The sequence below is a fragment of the Drosophila navojoa genome, chromosome 5 (assembly GCF_054131105.1).
Source record: "Drosophila navojoa isolate 15081-1374.11 chromosome 5, UAZ_NAV_1.0, whole genome shotgun sequence".
NCBI classification, from domain to species: Eukaryota; Metazoa; Arthropoda; class Insecta; order Diptera; family Drosophilidae; genus Drosophila; species Drosophila navojoa.
The window spans coordinates 1496622-1509085 of record NC_142893.1 but is presented as its reverse complement, the minus strand read 5'-3'; positions in this window follow the sequence as shown (position 1 = coordinate 1509085).

The window sequence follows — 12464 nt, the reverse complement described above, 5'->3', positions numbered from 1 at the left end:
CTCAACTTGATGTCCAGCTGCGGGCTTTAAGTCTAATGTCTGATAAGCTGTCTAGACTTTTTGGCCAAAGTCTAATCGAGTTGCCCTCCAGAGAGAGCCATGAGGTATGGAAAACCGAGTACCTTGAGCCTTTATTATGCAGTCAGTTACGCCCGCCTGCAATATTCTGGCTTGTTGTTCTCAAGGATCACGAGCATAACCATTAATAAGTTTGAGCATATCCATTAGCAAACGGATTGAGCTCCTTCTTTCCTATCGGTACGAACAGCTCTTTGATGAGACGTCCTTCCGGCTAGCATTTTCTCGGAATTGCGGCCCATTATTATGATTGCAGCTGCCATAAAAAACGGGACACCACGAATTGCCCCAGTCGCATTTGCTCTCAAATTAACATTCGGATTTCAGTCAACGTTCACATCTTCTGTATTTCATTATGGCTACAGCGTGCATTATGGGAACTATCTTGGATGGGGCTTTACTACTCGGGGATGGCCTTTGATGAGTTTGTGAAAAGGCAATATTTACTAATACTAATATATGAAATGTATATGAAATTGTTGGTTTAGATAATGTATGATTGAATTTGTTTACTCTATACTTCTTCTTCTTTACCTCTTCTCAGTTGCTGTTCATCTTCCCTTCGCTGTTTTACTCGTCTTCTCTGCTTCACCGTCTGTTTTACTCGTCTTCTCTGCTTCACCGTCTGATTTTGCACTATCTTCTTCTTCTTCCACTTCTTTGTCTTCTTGTTGGCTTTTTCTCAGTTTTACTTCATCTGATTTGTCCTTCAGTTCTTAACAATTTCTCCATCTTTTTCATCTTCAGTCAACATCCCTTACTATGTAGGGCATTCAAAATTCGCCCTTTTCATAACTTTCATGCGAAAATGTCACCCAACCATTTTGCTGTCGCCTTGCTACTTATGTACATGCAATTGTAATACGTAATTGTTGTAGTTGCTTGTACAATATTATACCACTGCTACCAGTACAAGAGGGGTATATCAGTTACAGCAATACGAAAGCACGAAAGAAGTATGGAATATATATGTATATATGTATGAATATGTATCAGAGACTATAGTCAAGATATGGAGGTAGATGAATGCTATACATAATAATATTTACATATCTATTTCTAACAGTTTTACAGTAGGAAAGAGTCTAAGCTAGAGTCAGCAGTTGAAGGTAGCGCAGGTCTTTCAAGATGGAATGTTCTTCTAGCTAGACAGAGTATGCAGCAGTTCGCACTCCTTGTTGCTGTAGTTGTTGTTGTTGCTGTTGCTGGTCAGGCTCATCAGTCGCTTAAGACCGGAAGTAACACTTGATGGCTTGATGTTGCGGTGCTCGTGCTTACGCTGCGTATGCGCAATATGCAAAGCTGTCGCAACAGCAACAGCAACAGCAACAGCAATTTCAACTGCCTCTGGCTGACCATGCCAACACAGTCACAGACAACTGGCAATAACAACGCGGACAGCGTGGACAACTTATGCAATAGCAGCGGCAGCAGCAATCGTGACCAGACAGGAGCCGGAGCTGAAGCTGGGCAGGAGCCGAAGTCGGGGTGCTTTGAGCTTTTATTGTTTGCACTGCACTTAATTTCAGTTGCACTCGGCTTTGCCATTTACTTTTGCACGTAAAATGTGCCAACGTTATGAAAGCAGTCGCCCCACGTACTGATTGGTGGTGCTGGGCGTGCCAGTGGGCCAGGTGGCGGTGTCGCCCAAGCGGAAGTGGTCGCGTGCCTCGCATCCTGTCAGCAATTATGGTGGCCCCCAGCAGCAGCAGCAGCAGCAGCAGCGGTAAAGCCATCCAACAACAATTACACAGACAGCTGTTGTTATGCTTATTGTTGTTGTTGCTGTTGTTGTTGTTGTTGTTGTTGTAGTCAGCGCAGCGTTGTAAGCCATTTTAATTGCTTGTCTCTTTTTAATTTTCAGCTCTTTTGTTACTGTCGCTACTTCTGAGTGAGAGTGTGTGTGTGTGTGTGTGTATGTGTGTTGCTTCTATATTATTCATGCTTGCATTTCCTGCATTCACACAAACACACTCACACGAACACACACCCTTCAGTCTTTGTATAAGCGCATTTATGCAGATATCTGTCCTGACTTTCTTAACCTGAACCTTTCGCCCCTCAGTCCATCAAATTGGCCGAGCAGAGGTCTCTGGTCTTTGGACTCGGGTCGTTTAAGTGCTGCCCATTTGCTAGCAAGCGAACTAATGTCGATTGCATATCAAATGACATTTGAGCTCTAGCCAACCACCCAACCACCGCACCACCCAACTAAACTCCTGTTGACCAGTAAACACTTGCTCGTGCAATTAACAAAGTTAGGTTCGGGCACACACACAATGGCTCAGGCCATGCATGTGTACGGATCTGTCAATGTGTGTGCATCCAGGAGCTCCTCGGGCCTCTAATCGATAATAAAATGGCAACGAGACAACTGCATTGGGCAGCAGCAAATAATTGAAACGTTGCCCCTGGAATGGCTTTGCATTCATAGAGATTGCAGCATGGAAATGAGACATGCAGCTCTGGAGGTGCCCCGGAAGGAGGCTGTGGAAATCGGATACAGGGATATGGCATAGGTGAGGGGAGTGTGTGAAGAGGGCGATGTGTGCTGGCAGAAATTGAAGCTGTTATAGTTGAAGACTTATTATATTATAGAACTGACTCTCTAGTTCGTATAGCTCTTGTGAGGCGTTCAGCAATTAGCCAATCAAAGCGAACTTGTTAATAAGAATAGATCTTATCTATAACGAACTCAACGAGCACTCATATAAAATAATATTATGTGTCTCTTTGAAAATAGTTGAAATATTAATTTTGGTATATAAACATATATTTATATTCTGTTAGATATATTATAAAAATGATATATAAAAATAAATTCTTATTGATTGCAATAATTTAATTCTAGTTTCAAAATTGTTTGCTAATTTTAAATTTTAAGTAAATGAGAGCAGACAAATATAATTAAGTATAACAGAGAAATCAAAGACCGAACTAGGTATTATAATGTATTACAATACATATTTTATAGTTGCATATATTCCAAACTCCCTTTCATTCACTCTCTCTCTCACTCTCTTCTTTCCACAGCAAAGTATAGAAATAGAATATCTAAATAATTCATCACCGTAAGGGTACACATTAAACTCATTTTTGGCACTTAATAACAATAATAATAATTAAGCTAAACAACAATTACAAAGTGACCTCATTTGGCGACTGCACCATGAGAGCCCAAAAATTATGCAAAAATATGAGAAATTTAATAATGCACAAGTCGCATTCACATTCGCATTGTTTAATCTAAATTCAGAGAGAGATAGAGGCAGAGACAGAGAGAGAGACAGAGAGGACGTTGATATTTTTGTTTAAATAATTGATTGGGGGCAACCTACTACTAGCTGACGGACTGGCCAACCGAGTTATGAACTTTCCAAGTGCTGGCCACACACACACACACACACACACATACATAAATGTGAAATAAAAAGAACAAGAGAACAACACTTAAACACGCATTCCTGTGGCCTTCTACAAATTACTTATGCAACAAATTTCAAATTACATAATAAACTCGCAGCTCGGCCAAAATGCAAAGCAAATCTACACAGCAAAAAAAAAGAGAGAGAGAGAGAGAGAAAAAAAAACTTATTTACTGCCCGAGCGAGTCGACGACCGCGCTCAAAATTCACTTTGCCACTGAATTGAGGAATACCCTGAATGCAAAAGGGGCATATGTACTGGACGGATGGACTGGACACTGATGAATGTGTGAGATTTTTTATGTACTAAACTCTTAAATACCTAAGGTTATTTTATTTGTACATTTTTTTTAAATACTACTGGAGTAGAGTAGAGAAGACGGCAAAAATTTCTTTTTATACTCTACTCATGTGGGCATTGGCCATGTACTTTGTGTAAGACTCAAGGGCAAATAAATATTTTAATAAATATATAATATATATTAAATAATATTTATAAAAGCAATATGAATTTCTGGGTAAGCTCTAAAGTATTTCCTATAAAATTAAAATGATGTTATAGAAAAAAGTTAAGCTAGTAGATATACCTTGCTCTCAGCAGGCTTTACTCTATTAAGTATAGCTCTTATCTCAATGTCCATATATAGTATATGTTACATATGGTAATCAGCTTACATCAATTACAGCTTATTATAGAGTAGAGTATAGTGTATTCACATTCGCTTAAGCCTCGCTTCCTAACGCCTGTCATTTCTATTCTCTGCATGTTTATTTGTTTTTCTTTTTTTTTTTTTCGTATATATTAATACACTGACCGCAGGCAAAAATAAATTAAATCATGAAATAATAAACTGAATTAGGTGCAAAATGTTGTTATGCGCGCGCTTTTATTTTATTTCCAGCTGCTGCCTTCTGCTGTTGCTGCTGCTGCTGCTGCTGTTGCTGCTGTTGCCATTTGCCGTGGCTAAAACAATTTTCGGACTCAATTCGGGCAGCTCGCAAAATTTAAATGGCGCAAAACTGTCAAAAACATTTAATTGCAGCCCAAAACCAATTGAAAGTAAAAATGTGCCACAAAAAAGCATTACGAATAGCCTGAATCGGCAGGACTTTTTGGCTACCCTATAAAGTGTTTGAGGTGGAGTGAAGATGGCATAGATTGTTGATAGAATAGTGAATGTGTTGTAGATACTCTATAAACAATTTAAATGTGTTTTTGAGCAGCCTCAAGAGTTGAGTTGATTTCGATCTATTTGTCGGTCCCGCAGGGCTACAGACTTGAAAATTCATTTGAAATAGGTCTATTCATAGCACTGGAATCGAAAAGTTTTACTTTAATCCTAACACCTATATTTTGGATTTTAGTTTTTTGGGATCATGTCGCATGTCTATAGAATATAGAACCCTCAAATTTGGTATAAAGATACACTGAGAGCTTACACATACTATAGATATATAATACTTACATTATATACATATATAGCTAATCCACCAGACATCTCCGACTTTTCCAGGGTATCTTCCGGTCGTGCACATGCCAGCGGAACACTTTCTACAGTTATACTCATTCTTTTTTTTTGTAGTTAGTTGTTTTTAAGTGTTGCAAGATAATTATAATTTAATTATTAACTGACAAAACTATGGAAAATGTCATAAATAAAGGGCACAAGCGCAGACACACACACACACACATACATATCCTTATATCCTTTGTAAAGCAATAAAAACTGGGCTTCTTGTAGTTGCAAATGTATCTGCATGTTAACATGTTTATCTTTGTGCCTCTCTCTCTCTCTCTCTCTCTCTCTGTGTGTGTGTAAAAGATATTGTGGCATTTGTATGCCACCTTCCACATACAATATATATGTACATTCATATCATATTGTGTATATGGAGTCTATATGGGTCTGGGCATGTTGTTCAGTCTGCAAGCACAAAAAAAAAAAAGAGAAACTTTTATAATAATTTGCGCTACAAATTTGAAATTGTAATGCGGACTCATTAGAAAGTTTTTCATTCGAATTTGTTTTCTGCTGCGGTTGCTGTGGCAGCTTCATGTGGATTATTTTCTGATTTCATGACTGCTACGAATATATGTATATATCCTCTCTCTCTGTCTCTCTCGCTCTACCTCTGCCCTCTCATCTGGCTGTTTTTATTTTTATGCTTGTTTCATGTGCCATAAATTGCCTACCAAGTAAAAAGCAATCGTCGTTGTTTGCCCTGGCTCTGGCTCAGTCTTCGTTAGCGCCGCTGTCGGTCGCGCATTGAGGTTTCACTGTGGCTTATGCACTGTCACTAAAAGTTGGCCAAACAAATATATACATACATATATGTATACATATATATGTATGAAATGCTGCGCTCACAGCGTATGTCTGAGCTCTGTGCTGAATTAATGTCAAATTATATGAGAATCGGTTCTCACTTACATGTATACTAAATATATATGTATGTATGTATGTATATGTATGTATATATACATTATTTATCCATATTTTTATGATGATGAGCTATGAATGTGTTTGTTTTGTGGCACAAATGACTTTGGCCTTGGCCATACGCTTTATTTGTTATGCATATCACTTTGGGCTTTGTTTGTCTCTCCTTTGGCCCTCACGTCTACGTATACTTGATATCAAATGTATTTATTTCAACTTGTCTTGTCTTGGAGATGAGCGCTGGCTGGTGTCGAGGAAGAGTTGAAAATGACGTGTATTATAGTATAACATACTGTAAACTAACATACATAAGTATTTTAGCACTTTTTACTACTAAACGGAATATTTTATAACGCTCCAGCCTTCTATCAATTACAATGGACTATTATATATACCACTGAACACTACTGTATACTACTATCTTCTACTATATACAACTAAATACCACTGTATACTACTATATAATATTGTTAACTACTATATACTACTATATATTCTACTTCATACTACTATATATACTACTATATATACTATTTCATACTACTATATATATACTATTATCTACTACTATATGAACTATTATATACTACTATATATACTTCTATATACTACTATATACTAATATATACTACTATCTACTACTATATATACTACTATACTACTATATGCCATTACATACTACTACATACTTCTTGTAACTACAATACTTTATCTCTATGCTATTTTTCTACTTTACTACGTTTGCATACGCACTTCTACTACACTTTTACTACTTTTGTGCTTACTCTCCAACTCCCACCTCTCATTCAGCTCACTCGCTTTACAAATACTGCAACAATAGTTGTCAAAACTTTTGTGGAGCCCTGCAGGCAGCATTGTGTTTATTATCATTGCATTGCTTGCGTGTGTCTGTGTGTGTGCTCATATGGCTTGCAGCTAGCAGGTAATACACTTTTAATTAGTTGCAATTGCATCAAAAGTTACGCGCAAACACCTTTAAATATGCCTCAAATTCTCCTAAGTAAAGCTCCATTATATGCGTGTGTGTATGTGTGTGTATGCGTGTGTTCTTTTGCATTTGTGTTATGTGAAAATTAATTACAGAGAGGCTCATTAGCATTTTCGTTGCGTGTTTATTTTGGCTGGCGGCGAGAGTCGCTCCACACCCACATAAGAAAACAAATCCCGCTAGTTGCAAAGGCAGATGCAACAGCTGTAGCAGGAGGAGCAGGAGCGGCAGCAGCTGTTGTCGGTGCAAACTACACGAGTTCAGACAGGATCAAAGGCAACTGTGATTAACCCACAGCATCCACACTGCTGCTGTCGACAGACCGACGAATAGTTCTCTCTCTCTCTCTCTCTTTCTCTGTTTCTCTTTAAATGGCAATAGAGAGAGAGGGATATCTAAATGGGCTCTGTAAAAGAATAAATAAAAACAAATATTTTTAAATGATTTTTAATGTAACTAAAAAATAGATTTTGTTACAGCAGATTAATGCTATACAAAGCATGCATACAAAGCATATTGACTAGAAACAATTGACATTGTTTCATTTTCTCTTGTATACAAATTATTTATTGCAGCTTCAAAAACTAGCTCTTTATACAAAATATTGACATTGTTTATCAATGATTTATTATAATATTATGGGTATATATATACAGCTCGCAAAACAGCTGTTGGCTTTAGCATTCTCTTGTAAGCGAAGCCTTACTGCACGTCTCCTGCTCCTCCTCCCACTTCTGATCCCGCCCCACTTCAACATCTCCTCAAATATCCCTCCTTCGCACTCTATCACAGATCTCGCTTTCACTTTTCATTCCCTTTGAGCTGTTGTCCCTTAAACTGTTCCTTCTCTTCTTTTTATCATCATCTCTCCACCACGGCTCCCCCTCCCTTCTGGCAATCCCCGCTTTTGGTAATATCAACAAAAATGCATTAGATTGAGCACACAAGCGCATTGGCATCAACGTAATTGTTGCGAAATACAACGAACAAAATAAAAGCTCAAAAGCAAATAATACTACACAAAAGTGGCAAATAAGCTCTAGTATGTGTGTGTATATGTCTCCCTCTATGTGTGTGTGTGTGTGTGTGTCGTGGTCCTTATAAAGTGCGCATACTGCAGTTGGCATGCAAAATTAACAACTTTTGCGCCAGTTGAAAGTTAAGCGCACAAGTGGTGGATAGAGTGAGAGAGAGCGAGAGAGAGAGAGAGAGAGAATACACGACGGAGTTTTAATATGAATTTGCTTGTGAGATTAAAACACGCCGCGAAGTAGGCAACAACGGCAAACGAGGCCAAGAAGCTGCAGTTGGATGCTCGAAGCTCGAAGCACGAGAGCTCAAAACTGCAGCAGACCAAATTGAGTTCTTGAACTTGTTACCAAGTTAAAGAGTATCCATTGCAAATGGCCTGTAAACAGGGTAGTCACGTTTTCTATAGAGATATATGTTGTGCTAGGTGTATAGGCTGACTAGATGCTTTATTAATTATAGAGCGGTGAGCGTATCTGAGTCTATAGGAGCTGAGTTGAATATGTGGGATAAGATAATTAAAAATTTGCGATATATTTTTAAGAATGGTTTGTCTAAGAGCTAGAGGGCATGCCAGCTCTTAGGCATGACAAGCTAGCTCAATTTGACCGAAGAAAGACTAAAATTTGCTACGTCTATTGATGACTAGAGAGCTAGGGACTTCATACTTGTTATTTGAATGTTTCTTAGGTAACTCTATGAACTTAACTTACGATTTATGAGAACAAGAGTTATCTCTTTTAGTAATTAGATATTTCTTAGCTATAAGCAGAAAGAAGCCTGCTTCCCTCTTCAAGCACTCTCTTACCTTCCTTTGTGTAAATAGGTTCTGCAATTGCCACCTCCTGCCCCTCTCTCTCTTTTGTCTCATTTTCAAACTCTGCTGGCCAATGCAGCTGTCCCGTCGCCATTTCATTATCGATTAGAGACTCGAGGAACTCCACATTGATAGATCCCTTTGTGGCTGTGGACCAAGCATATCTGCTAGTCGTGCACTTTCTGTCACACTCTCAGCTGTTGGCGGTGTTTACAGGCTGCATTGTTGTGCAATTGAGTCGCTAAAATAGCACACACACACTCATACACACACAGACACACTCACATACGCATGCGACAGACTCATGAATAATGCAATTATAGTGCTAGCTGCTCGAGCAGCAGCTGCTTAATTATTGCTGGCTGGCTGCCTGGTTGGCAGGTATGTAGGTTGCTTGGCTGGCTGGCTGGCGGAGCTGGGTTGGGTCTTTCCAAGCAAAGCACCTTGACACCTGAATGCATTGAATAAACACCATATGTCAGGCTTAAAGAGCACCAGCAGTGGCAGCAGGAGCAGGAGCAACTCAACGGCATCTCAGCTGAAGAGCCTGGCCGAAAAATGTTTTTGAGAAATGGGCAGCCAAAGTGGAAACGCGATGCATTCAGCTGTTTGTTTGGCTGTTGCATTTGTCATGCGGCTAAACGGAAAATGCAAAATGAAAGCTGCCACAACAAAATACACACATACACAGGAGGTGGGGCGGTGGGTAGGCGAGCTGCTGCTGCTGCTGCTCCTGCTGCTGGCAGGCAACAGCAGCGACAACAAGCGAACAAAAGGAAATGCCAGCAAAATTGCATTTTGAGTGCAAATATTAATTTCAGCAGTTGCAACACTGCTAGGGGAGTGGGTGGTGGGGGCTGGGCGGGGGCATGGTGCTGCAATTGCTATTTGTGTCATGTAATTCAAACATGCGGCCAAAAAACATTTTGCTAAAATGCATTCCACAATGACAAATGCATTGCGCATCCTGCAGGACGCTCGTCCTGGCCCACCGGCACTTAACGTAATGGTGCACATAGTTATATAGACCTTGAGCCACGCCTCCCACTGGCAAGCCTCTGTCATTTACACACACACACACACACACAGAGAGAGAGAGCCACACACAGTTTAAATGAATTAAAATGGCATAGCACAAAGTGAAGTCAAATGCAAAAGCTTGACCAAAATGTGCGGACATCCCATACTCAAACAGACGCACACACGCACACGCACGCACAAGCATGCATATACAAGCAACCAAGTTAAAATGTTGATAAAAATGTAGACCAAGGCCTTGGCAAATGCGGCGCGCGAAAGGCAAAGGCTTCCGCTGACCTACTGCGACGACTGCATTAGAATGGTAGCTACATGGCATATGCTTATCTAATGAAGTCTAAAGATGACTATAATAAAGTCACTTTATTGCTATTTATCAAATATTATTTTGCTTTTTAATGTCTGTCATGTCTGCCATGAATCGGATAGGGGAGCCAGGGTAAGAATTTGATTTGGGATAGCAGGAGAGGAACTATATAATATAGTGGTAGTAGTAGTAGTAGTATAGTAATAGAACGTTAGTCTCTTGAGATCGACGCAGTTATACAAACAGATAAACAGACTGAATAATAATATATGAATAATATCCCATATGGATAGAGAGACATGCGGATAAAACGACAGACTGACAGAAGAGCAGATACATGTAGAAGATGATGAACATGCAGAGGAATAGATATACAGTCATAAAACTAGAAAGATGGACAAACATACAACAGACAGAGAAACAAACTAACTAAAGAAAATCTATATATACCATATATACTCTACTATTTTAAAAGTTTCCGTGGGATATAAAATACATAATACTAATAAGAACTTATTTAATTATTGAAAGTAAGTCTCTGCCTCTCTTTATAAATAAGTTTTATTTGCCACCAAATATATATTAGAAATTTCAATAGAAAAGTTTCAATTTCAGCAATTAAATAAATTAAAGTTAAATTTATTTTCAACATGTTTGCAAACTAGTTTAAGAAGTAGCTGCACAACTATTTAGCTTACTGCAATTTTCTACGACTTTATTCCCACAAACACAAACACACTTACGCACACACACACTCTCGCACATAGAGCTGCTTGAATGAAACACATTTCTCACTTTCTTTGGGTCTTGAGCGCAATGTTGCGCATACGCAATGTGCGCCAGCTCAGTGCAGCGTAAACAAGCGACAATAACAGCGGCAGCAGCAACAACAATCCAAACAACAGCAACACCATGAACAACAACAACAACAAAAGGCGTTTCGCTGACACAGAATGTGATTTTCGCTTCAATTAAATGGATGCGACTGCTGCGGGTCGTCGACCATTATGTGAACTTTGTATAAGTGGATGTGACTTGAGAGAGTGCAGAGCATATGAGTGCTCTGTGAGTGCATGTGTGTGTGTGCCTCTGTGTGTGCCTCTGTGTGTGTAGGGATTTGTTTAGTCAGTCAATTTAGCAAATGCCGGAAACGCGAAAGTTTCTTAGCACGCTGCGTTTGCAGCTTGTTGCCAGCATTTAGGGGCAAGAAATTCGCATCGTCTTGCTTGTTGCTGCTGCGGTGACTGTTGTTGTTGTTGCTGTTGCTGTTGCTGCCACAGTTTCCGTTTGTAATTATGCTGCCAAGCTCTAAGAGTTGGCCACAGCAACAGCAGCAGCAGCAGCAGCAGCAGCAAAGCAGCGTGCGCTTTCAATTTCCGCATTGCCAAATTGTTTGCCAGAATCAAATTCAAATTACAAAGCAATTTCTGTTCGAAAATAGCTTAGCGCACACAAACACAGGACACATAGACACACAAACACACACACACACACATACTCGCTTAGCTATCGACAATTTCTGCTATTGCTTTTCATCTCGCTCTCGCTCCTTTGCAGTCATTCAACTTGCTGGCACAGACATCCGCCGGATGTTAGCGGCAACATGCTTAAAACATTGCCGAAAATGTGCAGCTTTAAAAATAACTTTCAGCTGTGCGGCGATTTTTGTTGTTTGCATTTTTGCTGCACTTTATTAAGCATACGCCACGTTCGCCAATCGCATTATCTACATTGACTTGTCGCTCAGCCATTTCAGCGCCGACAGACTGTAATTACAATTTGTGGAGCGACGAGCGGCGACCAACACACGCTTAATCCCAGAATTTGTGTGTCCAAATGTGACAGATAGCACCAGCAAATCCGTGTTGTTGTTGTTGCAGCTGTTGAATTCAGTGTTGCGAGCGTACATAGCTGCTGCACGGATTTGGTTTGGCTTCTCTGCGGCTCAGCAGTTTGGCTTGTGTGGTCAATATGCAAATAAGTGTTGCGAGAGCGCTTGCAATACAAAACAGATGGAAAATCGCTAATATGTCAGGATTGAATCCGTTAGGGGGGTGTCAACCCCGAGCATTCGAGTGCATTAAGTGCGAGTGAGCAAATATGCGCTAGCTGAACAGACACACACATAAATCGCTTGCGATTCTGCAATTTTTCTATGTCAAATCAAAGAAAATTATAGCTGCTTTCCATATAAGTAAACACAGTCAAGGCTTACTACGATTAAGTGTAAATTCAGTTTGCGCACAAAAGTAGGCAATAGTTTTTTCACAAAGTTCACTGATTTTGAGCTGCGCACAAAAGTATGCAATTAAATTTTTAC